Source organism: Sus scrofa, chromosome 14, assembly GCF_000003025.6.
Source record: "Sus scrofa isolate TJ Tabasco breed Duroc chromosome 14, Sscrofa11.1, whole genome shotgun sequence".
Classification (NCBI taxonomy): Eukaryota; Metazoa; Chordata; class Mammalia; order Artiodactyla; family Suidae; genus Sus; species Sus scrofa.
Window position 1 is genome coordinate 5,806,861 of NC_010456.5, and position 17,185 is coordinate 5,824,045.

General features: G+C 53.3%; 1 protein-coding gene across 3 annotated transcripts in view; it reads right to left on the reverse strand.

Annotated features, from left to right (window-relative positions):
- GFRA2 (GDNF family receptor alpha 2) overlaps nt 1–17,185 on the reverse strand; it is a 93,888-nt gene that overhangs the window by 63,278 nt on the left and 13,425 nt on the right. The gene's annotated exons all lie outside the window — the stretch shown is intronic.

Consider the following 17,185-nt stretch of genomic DNA (forward strand, 5'->3'; position numbering starts at 1 on the left):
CCTTCCTGACCACCCTACACATAATAACAAATCACTCCCTCACCCCTACCCTGACCTCTTCCCCACAGCACTGATCACCATCTGCCACAATATACTTATTTAGCCATGCGTATTTTTCAACCAAATACAAGCTCCATGAAAGCAAGGGCTTTGTCAGTGGTATTTACTGTTGTATCCGTAACTGCCAGTGTCTGGTGCATGGTGGGTGCTGAATCCCTATTTCATGAGTGAAAGAATAAATGTATTTAAAATAGTATCTAACTCATAGTAAGAATCCAAAAAAGGGTGGCTGATATTATTAAAGAAGCCAAAATGACACAGGGCCAGGAACAGGAGTGAGTACAAGACCAGTCCAATCCCACATTAGTGAGGGGCCCAGAAGTGAAAGCTGGGAGCCAAACATCATCACCCCAACACCCTGCCCAGCTGACCCTGCCCTACGAAGGCAAAATGAGAAAAGTTTCCTCTCTTCTTGTGAAAATAAAGGGGAATTAGGGAATAAAGGGAACCAAGCTTTGTTTTCCTGTCCATTCAATTAGCAAGTCTTTATTGAGGGCCTGCTATGTGCCAGGCACTTCCCAGACCCATGGCTGGGGTCAAGGCCAAGGTGATGCTGATGTGTCAGGGAGGTCAGGGCGCCGTCTGCAGGAGCCAAGAGGAAAACATCCCGCCTAGACCAGGGGATCCCTGAGCAGTGACTGGAAAGGGGTCCCAGGCAGAGGGAACAAACAGCAAGGCCACAGCCTGGAAGGAGCTGATGGCAATCCAGAGTGCCTGATACAGAGTCTGGAGAAGGGACCAACCAGAGGTGATGCAGGGGGAGCCACGTAAGGGCTTTCGATCACCGCGGGGCACATAGCCTCCCAAGTGGTTCCCTGAGCAAGCTGTTCTGCCTGGGCCAGGTGAGGACCCAAGACGCCTATCTACACAACAGCTATTCCTGGGCACCGCCCCCGTGGGAGGGCCTCCCAGGCCAGCCGGTCGTTCTTTCCTGTTCAGTGCACCTGCCAGGACGCTGACTGGTGGAAGCGACAGCCAAGCAGCCCAGGGCTGAGATGGAGGAGAGTGAGGACAGGAGGGACTCCAGAGAGGAGCAGGGCAACAACTGCAAACGAGCAGCAGCTAATTTTGGCCCGCGGCTGCTTTCAGGTTCCCAGGTGCTCCTTCCTGCTCCCCTCAGCGTGTTCCTGAGCTAATGCCGTGTAATTACAGCCTCGGTGGCTTCCATTTGGAGCTTGACTAGTGAAAGCTTTAGCTAAAGGCGTGGGAAATGTAAACCCCTGGGCCAAAACTTGGTAAATTTCCTAGAAACACATGCGTGCGCGTGTGCACACCACACACACACACACACACACACACACACCACACACACACACACACACACACACACGCGGCAACAGTAACAACTGCCTGGTTTCCAGAAAGATGCACCCTCTGGTCCTCCCAAAGTGGACACAGGGGCCAGTGGGCTGATGACAGCAGAAACACCCAGGGGCTGAGATGGCTCTGGCTCTCCTGGTAAGTGAGGGGGTACGTGCTGGGCGTGGGCAGGCCTGGGACAGCCTCTTCCCCGCCCATCCACCGGCTCTGCCTCTGCATGAAGGCAATTCTCTCTGGTCCAAAAGGCCTTGTTTCCCTTTCAGGAGTCCCCACCGCTGGAGTTCCCATTGTGGCTCAGTGGTAATGAACCTGACTAGTATCCACGAGGACACAGGTTCAATCCTTGGTCCTGCTCAGTGGGTTAAGGATCCGGCGTTGCCATGAGCTGTGGTGTAAGTTACAGGTGAGGCTTGGATCTGGTGTTGCTGTGGCTGTGGTGTACACTGGTGGCTACAGCTCCGAGTTGACCTCTAGCCTGGGAACCTCCATAAGATGCACATGCAACCCTAAAAAAAAAAGGAAAAAAAAAAAGTCCCCACTCAGAGGAAGGAGGAGGTGCTGGACTGCAAATACCAGCCTCACCCAGCATGGGCCGCAGCCCCTGAACTAAAATGAAAAAGAACAGAGTGGGTGGCCCCTGCTACTCCCCCCCCAACCCCAGTCCTTGTGCAGACCACCTAGGACCTGGAGAAACTCAAGAGCTAGAAATTCCTCCCAGGCCTGGGCCCACCTGCTCTCCAGGCCTGCAGAGAAGAGCCCAGATGGGCCAAGAAATGAATGGTACCAGGGAAGGAGCTCCTGCTGTGGCTCAGCGGGTTATGAATCTAACTAGTGTCCATGAGGATGAGGGTTCGATCACTGGGTTGATCCCACTGTGGCTGTGGTGTAGGCCGGCAGCTGCAGCTCAGATTCGACCCCTAGCCTGGGAACTTCTGCATGCCACAGAGGCCAACAAAAAACAAAAATGAAAAAACTGTAACAGGGAGAGGGAGGCACGGTTTAACCACATCTGGTACTTCCCAAAACCTCACTGGACTCCTCCTCCCAGCTCCAGCCCCTGGGGACCCCATCTGGCCTCTCCCCAGGGCAGGGCAAGGAGGGGCCTGCTGCAGAGGGGCTGCCTCCCCCAAGCAGGCTTGCCTGCCTCCCCTCTTCCTTCCTGGGGCACCACCCTGAGCCAACAACCATCTGTCTTTGAGTCTTCAAAACGATATGCTTGAAATACTTGCTTGCAGAAAACTAGATACAATAAACCGCAGTCACCAGCTACCACCTATATCGTTCCAGCCACGTTACTGGTACCGCCTGTACTAATATTTCATTACTTCTTTTCCTTAATCCTTTAATTCTTAAATTAAATGCTTAAATTTCTTCAACTGACCCACTTTTTAACTTTGTCAGTACTACCTAGATTTGTCCTGAGTGATAACGTCTACCCTCGTTCTGAATTTTTCCAAGACGTGTCAAAATGCACTGCTGTTCAAACTAAAAGAGTTTTGCCCTGTGCCCATCTCTCCCATCCTGGTAGCAACATGCAGGCCCTTGAAGGGAAGTAACTGATTAACTGATTTAGACTCGAGGTTCTTTTTTTTTTTTTGGTCTTTTTAGGGTAGCACCAGCTGCATATGGAGGTTCCCAGGCAACGGGTCGAAATGGAGCTAGATCTGCTGCCCTACGCCACAACCACAGCAACGCCAGATCCGAGCCACGTCTTCGACCTACACACAGCTCATGGCAACACCGGATCCTTAACCTACAGAGTGAGGCCAGGGATTGAACCTGCGTCCTCGTAGGTGCCAGTCAGATTTACTTCCACTAAGCCACAACGGGAACTCCCATAGACTTGAGGTTTTTAAACGGTGCATCTATGATTCGCTGGACCTGCCTGTTACCCACAGACACTCTCAGTCCCACCCAGCCCCTCCAGGTGCAAGAGCTCTGTGGCCAGTGCCCAGGAATCTGATTTTGCAAACTCCCCGTGATTCCGAGGCTGCCCTCCAAACCTGGAGAACAAGTAACTTGGAGAAGAAGCAGGGCAGCCCCTGGTCAGCTCCCCAACAAGCACCAGCCCACCCAGCCCACAAGTGACCAAACACACTCTCAGCAAAAGTGAGCTTCTCGGCTTCTGCTGTCGCCAGAGCATGTGCCCCGGAGGCTTCACTGCCCTCAACAGAGAGGCTCAAACCACAAACAGGCCTCTCCCTGGAGGAGGAGAAATGAGATGCTCACTTTTGCAAGATGCTTCCAAGCCAAAGGGACCGCAGGCATTTCAGTTCTCCTTTCCGGCCTCTGAAGAAACCGCCACGTTGTCACTTGCCCTGAATCCTGCTTCTGGCTGTCATGTCCACACTGAAGCCAACCCTGGACCCCTGGGTCTTGCTCTGCAGTTCAGCCACTACAGTGGGAGTCAGAAAGCTGGGCCCTAATTCCATCTCTGCCTCTGCCGAGCATGGGAGGCCCCCAACGAAGCCTGCCCCTCTCTGGCTCTCATTTCCTCACCTGAAAAGTGACAGGTTTTAAACTATACAGTTTTCTACACCTTGTGGCTTCCCTGACTACTCCCCATCCCCCAACACACACACCAGTGCAAGACTCTGAGGACTGGAGGGTTGAGGAAGCCCCCCCTCCCAATCCCGTTCCTATAAGCAGGCTGAAAGGAGTCCAGCCGTCCTGGGCAAGCACTAAGTGCCTATGCACACTGCAACACACACACACACACACACACACACACACTGCCTATGCACACCACACACACACACACACACACACAGAGGCTCACAACCACACCAGCCACCCCCACATAGGATGCCACATCCCTGTCGGTCAAACAGCTGTCAGCCAACAGATGTTTTCATGTGTAGACGACAAGCCCTAGAAATCCAGCTATGAACTGAAAAGGCAGAGGCCCTCTCTAGGGGCTTTCGTTCTCGTGAGAGAAAGACTGGTAATAAACATACGAATAAATAAAGAAGAGACTGGGAAGGAGCGGACCATCAGATGGTGGCAAATCAGGAGATGCTGGTGTCATGGAAACCAAGACAAGAGTGTGACAAAGGGGGACTGAGTCCAAGTACTTGGGGTGCAAGGGTAATAAGCAGAGAGGCACTCAACAATGAGATGGCGACTAAACCAACTCTAAAGAGAGCTGGATGGCAGGCAGAAAGGGTGAGGAAGACTAGGAAGGGGCAGGGAGAAGAGATGCCACGTGGGGGCCCCGTCTTCCCTGGTGGGTTGCAGCTCCCTCACGTCCCCTCCTCTCTTGTGCTAAGGGACCATCTATGCCAGGCTCGCCCTCAAGACTCGTTAACTTTTACAACAGTCCCGTACTGAGCATGTGTAGAACTGCTGGAGAAAGGAACAAAAGTGACAAAACCCCTGTCCTCCTGGAGTTTCCGTTCCAGGATGAACAAGAGATTATAATCAAGTAACAAATGGAAACTTTCCCCTTGGCCTGAGGATTACTCTTCAGGCTTCACAAACTCCCCAAGTGCCCTGCTTGGGGCGTTGCTGGTGATTAAGACTCCCCGGCCGTGTCTTAGGACTTGGAGGATTCGGCTGGGTCACTGATTAGCAGGGCAAATGTGCACAAGTTATGCAACCTCTTTCAGCCTCATTTTACTGACCTTCAAAATGGGGATATGGAGTTTCTGCCACGGCACAGTGGAGACGAATATAAATAGGAGCCATGAGGTTTCGGGTTTGATTCCCAGCCTCGCTCAGTGGGTTAAGGATCCGGCATTGCTGTGAGCTGTGGTGCAGGTCACAGACAAGGCTCATATCCTGAGTTGCTGTGGCTGTGGTGTAGGCCAGTAGCTATAGCTCCAATTCGATCCCTATCCTGGGAACCTCCATATGCTGTAGGTGCGGCCCTAAAAAGCAAAAAAAGAAAAAAAAAATGGGGATATAAGACCCACCCTGCCTACACACAAGGCTACACTAAAAATTGCAAGGATAAGGTGGAAGCAAATGCCACAAGCAGTTTCCAGCCCATAACACATGCTCAACAAATGCTTATTTTAAAATGCATTCCCTGCTATTGGTGGGAATGTAAATTGCTGCAGCCACAGTATGGGGGTTTCTCAAAAACTAAACTAGAACTACATATGACCCAGCAATTCCACTCCTGGCTATTTACACCCCCCCAAAAAAATTCAAAACACTAATTCAAAAAGACACATGCACCCCAATGTTCTTAGCAGATCTATCTACAATTGCCAAAATATGGAAGCAACCTAAGTGTCCACTAACAAATGAATGGATAAAGAAGTGATGTCATTCAGCCATAAAAACGAATGAAATTTTGCCATTTGCAGCAACATGGATAGACTTGAAGGGCATTATGCCACATGAAATAAGTCAGACAAAGAAAGACAAACACTTCATGCTACCGGCTAGCTATATGTGGAATCTAAAAAATACAACAAACTAGTAAATATAACAAAAAAGAAGCAGAGTGACAGATATAAAGAAGAAATGAGTAGTTACCAGTGGGGCGGGGCAACATAGGGGTTGGGGAGAGGGGAATACCAACTACTGGGTGTAAGACAGGCCCTAGGATGGACTGTATAACACGAGGAACATAGCCAATGTTTTGCAAAAAATGTAAGTGGAAAGTAACCTTTGAAATTGTATTAATTTCTTTTTTAAAGAATGTGTTCCCTGGCTGACAAGATCCTCTTCCCCTCCATCTCTCCATTGTCACATGGCCTGTCCCCCGTGTCTCTCCTTCCAGCCTCAAGCCCCACATGCCACAAGACAAAAGGGTCCCCAGTCTCCTTGTCAGTGAGCATGAGAAGGGCTTCAGAGCTCCCTCTGCTTATCCAAGAAGCCTAAGACAGCAGGACCTCAGGGATCTTCCTCACCTCTGGGGCCCCACAGCACCGAGAGTGGCAGCCAGGAGCCTCATACGATCCAGGCATGAAGTGATAGCTCAGCTTCCCCAAGAGATGACCAGCCAATCCCAGCATGCCCTCCTGCCAGTGCTCTGCTGTCAGTCAAGGCCCAGGGATCCAGGGGGACCCTTGCCTTCATCCCCTACGGCTCTGGTGCCCACCGTCCTCAAACAAGCCCCAGCAATCTTTTTTTTTTTTTTGTCTTTTTGCTATTTCTTGGGCCGCTCCCGCGGCATATGGAGGTTCCCAGGCTAGGGGTCGAATCGGAGCTGCAGCCACCGGCCTACGCCAGAGCCACAGCAACGCAGGATCCGAGCCGCGTCTGCAACCTACACCACAGCTCACGGCAACGCCGGATCGTTAACCCACTGAGCAAGGGCAGGGACCGAACCCGCAACCTCATGGTTCCTAGTCGGATTCATTAACCACTGCGCCACGACGGGAACTCCTGCCCCAGCAGTCTTAAGGCTCCCTAACATCCTCGCCTTTCTCTCAGAACCTCCCCGTCACCTCCAGCCCCCAGACAGCACGCAGCCACCCCAGCACTCTCTGGGGCACCTGTATTTTGGGAAGCAGGCCAGCCCACCAAAAGTCAATTTGATGAATGGCACATTCGCTGCAAATCAATTTCAAAAAAAAAATCAATTGCTTCTGAATATCATTGTACATGTTAACAAATTTTAACCACTGTCAGAATTCTTGATCTCCACCTCTTCAAAGGGCATATGAGTCTTGATTTGGTGTTAAAATCTAGCAATTAAAAATTAAAACTTCATTATTTCACATTTGAATGGGCTTTTCTCAGCCACTTTTGAGGGCCCTCTGTTCTTTTAGATGTAGTTTTGGCGTGATTGTTTTAATAGCTAGAATTTTTACCATTCTCACAACGGTTCTCACAGGGCCTATTAGGTTTTTTGTTGTTTATTTGTTTGTTGTTTGTTGTCTTTTTACGGCTTATGGAAGTTTCCAGGTTAAGCGCTGAATCAGAGCTGCAGCTGCCGGCCTACGCCACAGCCACAGCCACCCCAGATCCTTAACCCACTGAGTGGGGCCAGGGACTGAACCCAAACCCTCGTGAACACTAGTCGGGTTCATGACCGCTGAGCCATCAGGAGAACTCCCACCTGTTACCTTTAATTCTGTATTTTTATCACAATGAAAAACCAAAATGGAGGCATTGCCTATTGATATGGTTCACTTTAATCCTTCTTCAGCCTGTTTTTAGTTGTGGTAAATGGAGGTAGGACTGGAAACACCCATCATAAACTAAACTGTTTTACTGATGATGGAATATACCTTTCTTGCTCTAAGACGTCTACATCAACTGCCGCTGCTTAGATTCCAAAAAACTGAATGTATCTTAAAATACAGCAATGAAGACCATTTACAAAAACTTTCAGAAGCCATGAAAACCATTCAAATGTGAATTTATAAAAGCTTTCAAAATAATGAAAAAAAACAAGTTTTGGCAGATCTGTATATTTGGTAAAATCAGCGATTTGGTCAATTAGCATAGGGATTTTTGGAAGGAGCCACCATGGGGCAGCTCGCGGACGGCTGACCTCCGAGCCCAGAGGTGGTAGGAGTCCTGCTTTCTCCTGAGGGCCATCTCTGGGCCATTTCTCCTCCCGTGGGACTCCTGATCCCAGCCCACAGGCCCAGTCCTCCTTGGCATAGTCAGCTACGGATGCCATCATTCCCCACTGTCCTCCTCCGAGAGAGACCTCAGTCTGCCTCAGTGTCTTCTCCTCCCCTTCCCAGGCAACCCGCCCCCTCCACCCCGCCTGCAGAGGTCTCTCCCTCCAGGACGAGGTCCCCCGTCCTCTCTGGCCTCATTTGCTCGCTCTTCCTCCTCTGCGTGGAGAGCCCCAGCCCCCTTCTCGGTCTGCACTCTCTCTGGGTGACCTCATGGCTGTAAATATCATCTATATGCTAACGACGCTCAATCTTTATCTCAACCTTGGCCTCTCCCAGAACTCCAGGCTTACATCCAACTGCCTACTTGGCATTTCCGAATGGGGGTCTAACTAGCATCACAACCCTCACGGGGCTGGAAGAGAGCTCAGCTCTGGATCTCTGCTCTTCACCCTCAACCTACTCCTTCCCTCATCTCCTCCATCCTGGCACAAGGTGGTACCACTATTGTTGAAGCCCCACCTCCTCTCAACTTTGCCCCACAAGAGCTCCCAGCTCTGTGCATCCTCTTCACCCCTCCTGCTAAGTATGTGGGCCACTGTACCAGCTCTTAACCGCTCTCCCTGTGCCCCCATCCACTCTGCCACAGCGCCAGAGTAATCTTTTCAAAAGCATAAACCATACTGTGTTTATCCAGTACCTAAAATCCTCAAAGGTTTCTCATTACTCTTAAAAGGAAATCCAGACTCCTTAACTCGCCTGCAGCATCCTAGGCACCTGGCTCCTGCCTGCCTCTGTGGCCACTTCCCCAGCCAGCACCTTCACTTCATCACTGTCCCAGCCCACCGGCTTCCCTAAGTCCCACCCTCCACCATGCACGTCCCCATTGGGTTCCCCAGAGGTTCCCCCTGCCATTCCCAGAACTTCCCAGGGCTGGATGCTCCAGAGGTCATACTTTGGCATTCCCAATACAGAGAAGCCACCGGTCACATCTGCCCATCATCCTATTTTAAACCTTGCTCAGGATTCATCACTTACTTTTTTTTTTATGAAGGTCCCAGGCCAGGGATCAGATCGAAGCCACAGTTGCAACCTATGTCCCAGCTGCATCACCAGATCCTTTAACCCACTGTGCCAGGCCGGGGATCGAACCTACATCCTGGTGCTGCAGAGATGCTGCTGATCCCACTGCACACAGCAGGAACTCCACTATCTTTTTATTTTTGATAATTTGTTTATTGGCTCATTTGGTCTTTCTCTGTCTCAGGCTAATCCAACACAAGTAAGAATCTTGTTCACGGATGAACCCTTAGCACTGAGATCAGGGCAGGGCACACAGGGGATGCCCCATAAATTTGAAGGATGGCCTCACACACACACTCGCACTCCTACAAGTGGGTACCAAAGCAGCCAGAGTCCGACATAACCTCCAGACAGCAGGAAGCCCCACAACACACACATGAAGTTCAATCCACTAATTTTTGTTGATCAGGAGAAGGAGGACCTTCCATCTTTCAACATCCCTCAGTATTCACCCCTCACCACTGTTCCCAGGGCTTCCCTAAGAGGTCAGAAAGGGGCCGGGGGCAGTGCTAGTTCCCGGAAGGAAAAGCCACAACTCCCCCCAAGGTCCCCCTCAGGCTTTCTCCATTCCTGCCTCCCCTCCTTCCCTCCCCACAAGCAGAAGGAGATCACTGCCAAACCCCCATAAACACACATACACACCCCATCCCTGCATGTACCACCTAGGCTTATACTCCCCACCTACACAGTACACATGTGTATGCACTTGAACCCAGTCAGACCTGGTCCTTTCTCTCCACACACATGAGGTTCAAAGACGTGTTTGGGAGGAGCACTGCCAGGGTGCTTACTCAAAGCCTGCCTTCTACTTAGATAAAGAAGGTGAGCACCATTCCTGGCTAAGTCAGGAGAACCGAGCAACAGAGGCCTGCAGAGCCATCTCAGGGGCCATGAAAGAGCAGAGAGACCAAGCCCAAACCTGCCCACACCCCTGCTGCTGGCAGGGCCTGTCTATACACCCAAGGGGGCAGCAAGCAGGTAGCCCTAGAGGATGCTATTTAAAGGGAACCAGGAACAATGTCCGAAGACCTCACCCCAGCGATGGCACCTGAAACCCTACCATTTAAAAGCCTCTCCATGGAGTTCCCATCTCGGCACAGTGGTTAACTACTCGTGGCACAGTGGTTAATGAATCTGACTAGGAACCATGAGGTTGCGGGTTCAATCCCTGGCCTTGTTCAGTGGGTTAAGGATCCGGCGTTGCCGTGAGCTGTGGTGTAGGTCGCAGACGTGGCTCGGATCTGGCATTGCTGTGGCTCTGGCGGAGGCCAGCGGCTACAGCTCCGATTGGACCCCTAGCCTGGGAACCTCCATGTGCCACGGGAGCAGCCCCAGAAAAGACAAAAAAAGAGACAAAAACAAAAAAGCCTCCCTTTGGGGTTAAATTTTGCTCTCTCCTGTTTGTTTTTTTTTTTTTTTTTTTTTTTTTTTTTTTTTTTTAATGTATACACATAGCAATTTCTTCTTTGCACACGAAGGCAACCAAACACAAAGCCGCCAACGCCGCGCTCACACTTTCTGGGAACAAATCCTTCTCCCACTGGGGAAGCCCGGGGTGACCACCCTGACGGGGAGAAGAGGAAATGAAAGGGGAGAGGGGAAGCCTGTGATGCCTGTGATGGGGAAGCTGGCCTCCTCCCAAGAGCCCAGCTGCTGACCAGCACAGCCAGAGTCTCGGGTCCCCCCACCGCACTTCTCCCCATCCCCACGGCCCCTCCCCAACCCCATCCCCTCTCCCAGCCCTCAGACAAATTCTCCCTGAAGGGGGAGGTGTAAGAGGTGACAGAACTGCAGCTAAGGCCCAATTTTCGTTGACACTCAGAGTCTCTGACAGCTGTTAGAAGAAGAATGTGATTTTGAAATTTAAATAACACGCTTCTGCATTCGGCTCAGGGAGACAACCTGAGGATAAGCAGTTTATCGCCTGAGCCACCATGCAGGGGGGCAGGGTGACAGGCTGCTTGTTCCTTCTGCTCCCCCCTGGCCCTCCATCCCCAAAGCCCCACCAGCTCCTCACTGGGGCTGCCTCGGAGCGTGGTGTCCGGCGGACCTGCTGGGCCTTGCTGGCCAGCTTTCTGCTCAGCAGCTCCCAGGGAGAAGGGGGCTGGGGGCACAAAGGCTCTGCACCGCAGAGAAGGGGGAGGGTCTCCCTGGGCACCCAGCAGAGTTAAGCCAAGCCCAATCCTCACCCAGTCGCCAGCAAAGCCCCTGAGGCACCATCACAGGGGACTGACTCTGAGCCCAGGACCAAGCCCCTCCCCCACCCAAGGGCAGCTCAGCCCGTCCTCAGGGACCTGGGCCCCCAGGCTAGGCAGCCACTCTGAGCTCTGTCCCAGGAAATGCTTGAGCAGGGTCCCTATTCACTGTCCACTGAGCCCACCAGGACTCAGAAGGACCTGGCCAGGCCTCCAAGCTCTGATGCTGCTGGGAAAACCATTCCCAGATGCCCCCTCTTCTCTTCCGAGACTTTCCTGATCTCAGGCGCCGCCTCTTACTGCCTCCCTTGAACTCTCAGGGCTAGACTACCCGCAATAAGCCACCCACAGGTGTCTAAACGGTGCCTCCACGCCCCACTGGTCAGTGAGGACTGATTCCCTTTAAAGCCGGGTCTTAGGGAGCGTCTGCAACACATGGAGCCCCAGGCCTACCTCGTCCAGGAAGCCCTCGTGAGCATCCCAGCCCTTCTCTGAACCTCGGATCCCCCTGATGGGCAGCCCACAAGGGCCACCTTGGACTTGCGTGGCCCTCTTTTCTTTTCTTTTTCTTTCTTTCTTTTTTTTTTTAGGGCTGCACTTGCAGCACATGGCTAGGTGTCAAATCAGAGCTACAGTCCCCAGCCTAGCCACAGCCACAGCAATGCCAGATCTGAGCCGTGTCTGCGACCCACACCACAGCTCACAGCAACGCTGGATCCCCAACCCACTGAGCGAGGCCAGGGATCGAACCGCACCCTCATGGTACCTAGTCGGATTCGGTTCCACTGCACCACAAGGGGAACTCCTTGCTTGGCCCCCTGGCCACCCTTCTGTGTGCAGCTCTAAGAGCTGACACTAAACCATTAGCTCCCGCCAGCCCCTGACAGCGTCACCCGCGGCCACCACTAGGGTGCTCCAGGGCCCCAGTGCCCTATGAGGAGCCGTGCACACACCATTGCCAATCCTTGCAGGGCTCCATCTTACGGATGAGAAAAATGAGGTTCATGGGCATCAAGGGATCCACCCTGTGGACTGAACCTGCCAGGCCAGGATTCAAACCAGGATCAGCAGGTCTCCAAGTCCACAATCACCCTCCAAGACAGAAGGACCCACCGTGGAGGTATGTTAGGAGCCCAGCACAGCACTAGGCACCCAGGGAGACACAGAGAGATGTGGGTGCAGCGACACAGAAACCAATGCCCACCATCTGACAGTGCCCCAACACACCAGAGTGACTCTTAGGTATAGTAAGAACCAAGTGCAAGGGCATGGGGGGCAGGCAGTGGCGTTCCTCAGGGGCCATCTGCAAGGCTTCTTAGCAGAGGAGGGTTCCCCCCTCTCTGGAGCGCCCCCAAAAGGAACCAGTGGAGCCTCCAACTAGAAGATCCCTGGGCCTCTCCTGGCTCCAGCCAAGCAAGACAGCCCACCCCAGAGGCTTGTTGGCCAACTGCAGCTGTCAACGCCAGCCCTGCTCCAGCCCGCCAATGGCCTTTGGAGAAATCACTCCACAGTCAGTTGTTAGTAGCTCCATATTTTAGGGCAACGTGCCAGGCCCTGGACAAGGCATCTCCATGCAGTTTCTCACCAGGTCCTTACAAAACCTGAGCAGGCAGCTGTCGCTCTCAGCCCCATGTTGTGTAAGAGGCTTTGAGGTGAGGCACCTGCTCAAAGTACACAATGGTCAGGGGTGGAAGCCAGACTGAATCCCAATCTAGTCTGTCACATCTCTTGGGGCCTCAGTTTCCCTTTTTGTCAGGTGGCCGGGTGGGCTCAGATGATTTCTGCATTCCCTTCCAGCTAGAGAAGAGATAAAACGTGCCCGCATAAATACACTTCATGCCCATGCATCTGGCAAGGCTTGCATTAGGTGCCCGAGGCCCTGGGGCCCAGGAACGCAGAGGCAGCGCTTGCCGACAGCCCCGCCGAGGCCATCTGCCTGCCGCTTCTCCCTGTCCCCGAGGCACGGCGGCTGCGGGGAAGCCACTGCCTGGCTGGCCCAGGTTCTCACCATCACTTTGATGTCCTCATTCCAGGGGATGGAGCATTTCCCTCCCCTCACTGTCCACATCACCCGTCCGCACACTCTCGCTGCCCGAACCATCTCTTCTTTCACTAAGAAACCTTTCTCTTGTCTCCACCCCGTTCCACCCTCCCCCATGGACCGCTGGGATTCAGAATTCACTGGCGGGGGGGTGGGGGGGTTGTCACAAGCACGTGGGGATGGAGGGACCCTCAACTTCCCTTCCTCCATCCATGGAGGCCCTTCCAGAAGGCACACGCCTCTGCTGAGCATCCTTGGCTGTCACTCTGCCCGCATCCACCCGCTCAGACTCTTCGGCATCCACCCCATGAGCAGGCATCACATTCTCATTTTACAAACACAGGCACCACAGCTCAAAAAGGCCCAACGGCCAAAAAAAATAAAATAAAAACTAAAAAGGCCCAGTAGGGCCCAGGAGTACACTCCTCTAAGTGGCCGAGTCAGGATTCAATCTCAAAACTGTCACACTCCTCCTGTGCGCCGGGCTGGCTCCAGAAACTGTTTCCTGTTTGCAAGGGCAGTTTGAATTGCCAGAAATAGGACAAGCCTGACTGCTTCCTCTGAACTCTCCCCTCCCATTGAGAAGGCTGGGCTGGGCATCTGGGTGCTACCCACACCACCATCCCCAGGATTCAGGGCAGAGCCAGACTGCTCCCCTCCTGGCCCTGGACTGAAGGCCGACAGGACACCGGGAATCCCAGATCCAGTCACTGAGCCCAATGCCTGTCTCTGAACAGGGCAGGGGAGGCGAGGCCTTGCCCTTCCCCCAGGGGCTCGTGTCAGTGTTGGGGGAACCCCAGCAGCTTTCTTTGCTCTTTTTTGGGCGGGGGGGGGGTGCGTACCCATGGTATATGGAGATTCCCAGGCTTGGGGTCGAATAAGCGCTGCAGCTGCCGGCCTACGCCACAGCCACAGCAACGCCAGATCTGAGCCTCGTCTGTGACCTATAGTGCAGTTCACAGCAGTGCTGGATCCTTAACCCACTGAGAGAGGCCAGGGAGTGAACCCGAATCCCCATGGATACTAGTTGGGTTTGTAACTTGCTGAACCACAATGGGAACTCCCCGCAGCTTTCTTTACCAACAGAATGCCAGTTGGACTTCCTGAGAACCCCAACAGAGAGAGGGGGCCAGAGGTAGAGAACACAGGTTCCAGGAGGCTCCGAATTCTCAGATCACAGATGTTACAGATAATAGTGACTGAGCCCCAAAGATACAAGAGACCCTTCTCCGAGTCCCTGGGCCCCCACAGGGAGAAGTGCAGCCTGGAGGAGCCTGCACACACACCCTCCCCACTGCCTTTCCACACGGAGATGCCAGGGGGAGCAGCACACAGCCACAGAACGTGGAAGTGGGGAGGGGGCTCCACAGAACCTGACAGGGTGGCAGCCTTATCATCCCAAAGCATCAGTGCAGGACCTGGGGTCCTCCGGGTCGGGCCTTCCCAGCCATCGAGCCATAGGTGGGTGGTACGTGTGCCCAGACATGGACCTCTCAGCCCCCAGCAGCCGGGCAAGGGCCCATGATGATGTGAACTCCAAGCTGCTCTGCTCACCCTAGAAGCTGAACAACGCTGCCACTGTCTGTGCACTCGATGGGGAAAAGGCTGGGGAGTGCTGCTCTAAGCTCCCACCACCCTTCTTCAGGAACAAAAGTGACATCTGGAGCAGGGCAGTGCCCAAGCCCATCACCTACGCTGTGAGAAGGCACTGGAATGGGGCTCCCGACTCCCCATTCAGCCTTCTTTCTGCTGCATGCCCCCATCATGGTCCACTTGGGGTCTTGGTGGCCAGGCCAGGGCCTCTCTGCTCAACTACATGCCCGAATTCCCCAGACAGAGCCACCCATGCACCAGCTCTAGTGGAACAGGGTCTACAGGTGCAGTGAGAGGGAGCCATGCCCTCACAGTGGGGAGCAGTGCCCGGAGCCCAGGAATTCGGGGCCATATGGGGTCCAGGTCCATATGGGAGCAGGAGGGAAAGGAAGCTGATTGAGTCTGCTGCAGACTCAGTCATTTCCTCATTTGTCTTGTCAACATCCTCGTCCCGCAGAGTGTCAAGTCCATTATTGGAAGATTTTCTGCTGGGAAGATACTTAGTGTCAGTCTGGGAAGCAGCAGGGGCCTGGGCTCCAGAGAGGACCTCTGATCTTCAACCTTCAGGGAGCAAGCCCAAGGCAATTTCTCCACCAGAGGTAAACCCAATGTCTCCTGCCCACGCAATGGTACCCGAACTCCTGGCAGGCAAGAAATGGGCACCCCGGCTGCTGGGATCTCCCTGGCACAGCACCCACATGGCAATCATCTCCTCAACCTACCGGAGCCCTGGAGCACTGAGGTGGACTTCCACCCAAAACTGATGAGGAAATGCGAGGATCAGAATGTCTGTGCTAGGAGAGGCCCCAGGCATCACCTATCAGCCCTATGGGATGGGCAAGTCATCACTGTGCCCACAGGCAGAGGCAGGATGGGAACTTAAGCTTCTACCCCACCACCCAGGGCAGGGCGCTCAATCCACCTTCAGACTGCCTTGGAAGTCCCTGTTTCATCCACCACCACCCTACCCTGCTGCCCACCACCAGGGCCCAAGGACACATCCAGATGCTCAGCCTTTGGCCAATGCCTCCCTTCTTATGGGGCCCAGGATTTCTCCCACCAGGTCCCTGTGTGTCATCCCATCCCAGTCCCTTAGAGCCTACATTCTCAACACGAGAGTCCCAGACGAGGTGACAGCCTGCATTCTCAATGGGAGAAGAGACTGTCAGCCCCCGGGGGGCAAAAAATGAATTTCCTGGGTAGGCAGAAAAAGCAGACATTACAATGGTTTGCGGCCCTCCAAAACTCAGTGCTACCTGACAAGATTTTATCACCTGGCATTTGCTCTTTACTCAATTGTGTCCCCTCCCCAAATTCATATGCTTAAGCCCTAAACCCCCAATATGACTGTATTTGAAGATAGGGCATTTAGGAGGAATTAAGGTTAAATGGGGTCCTAAGAGTGGGGCCATAAGCCAACAGGACCAGTGTCCTTATGAGAAGAGCTCTCCCTCCCTCTCCTTCTCTCTCCCCACCCCCACCTTCCTCCTTCTCTATTTCCCCCTCCAATTACCCTCTTCCCTCCCACCCACTCCCACCCCTACCCTGTGAGGATAAAATGAGAAGCCTGCTCTCTGCCATCCAAGAGGCGAGCTCTCATCAGAAGCCAAACCCTGCCAGAACTTGATCTTGGACTTCCAGCCTCCACGACTGTGAGATGATACACTTCTGTTGTTTAAGCCCCTCAGTCTATGGTATTTTGTTATGGCAGCCCAGCCTAAGACAGGATGTCTCTAGTTAGAGAGAATTTTTCTCCTTAGAGGGGCAATAATGAAAAAAAGAAAAAGTTTGAGAAATGCTGTCCTAGAGCATTCTTCACTTGAAAGTGCTGAGGGTCTCACTGGAGAGTCCATCTCACAGGTTATGCTTCTCAACTAGCAGCGATCGTGCCCCCAGGGAACATCTGGCAGTGAAGGGACACACTGGGTTGTCACCCCTTGGGGGGCTGCCATTGGCATCCAGTGGTGAGAGGCCAGGGATGCTGTGAAATACCCTGCAGTGTAAAGGATGGCTCCCGCCACAGAGAGAATTGCCCAGGCCAAATATCAGTAATGCTGCTGTTGAGAAACCCTGGTTTAGAACAAAAGGACCTGCGGAAGGCTTCACATACTGCCACAGAGCGCCTAGAAGCCTGGCTCCCTGCATGCAGGGGTCCCAGCAAGCAAGCCCACCCTTTGAGCATCAGCGGTGACTCCAGGAAGAGCTCATCCCAGCCCCCACATGCCTCCCAAGACCAGAAGGCCCTCCCCAGTGCCCTGCTGGGCCCTGGGTCCCCAGGGGAGCCCAAAGCCCCAAGGAAACGAGGCCAAGAAGAGAGAACCAAATGGGCTCCTACACAGGGGTCATGGTGAGCAAAGCGCCACCTT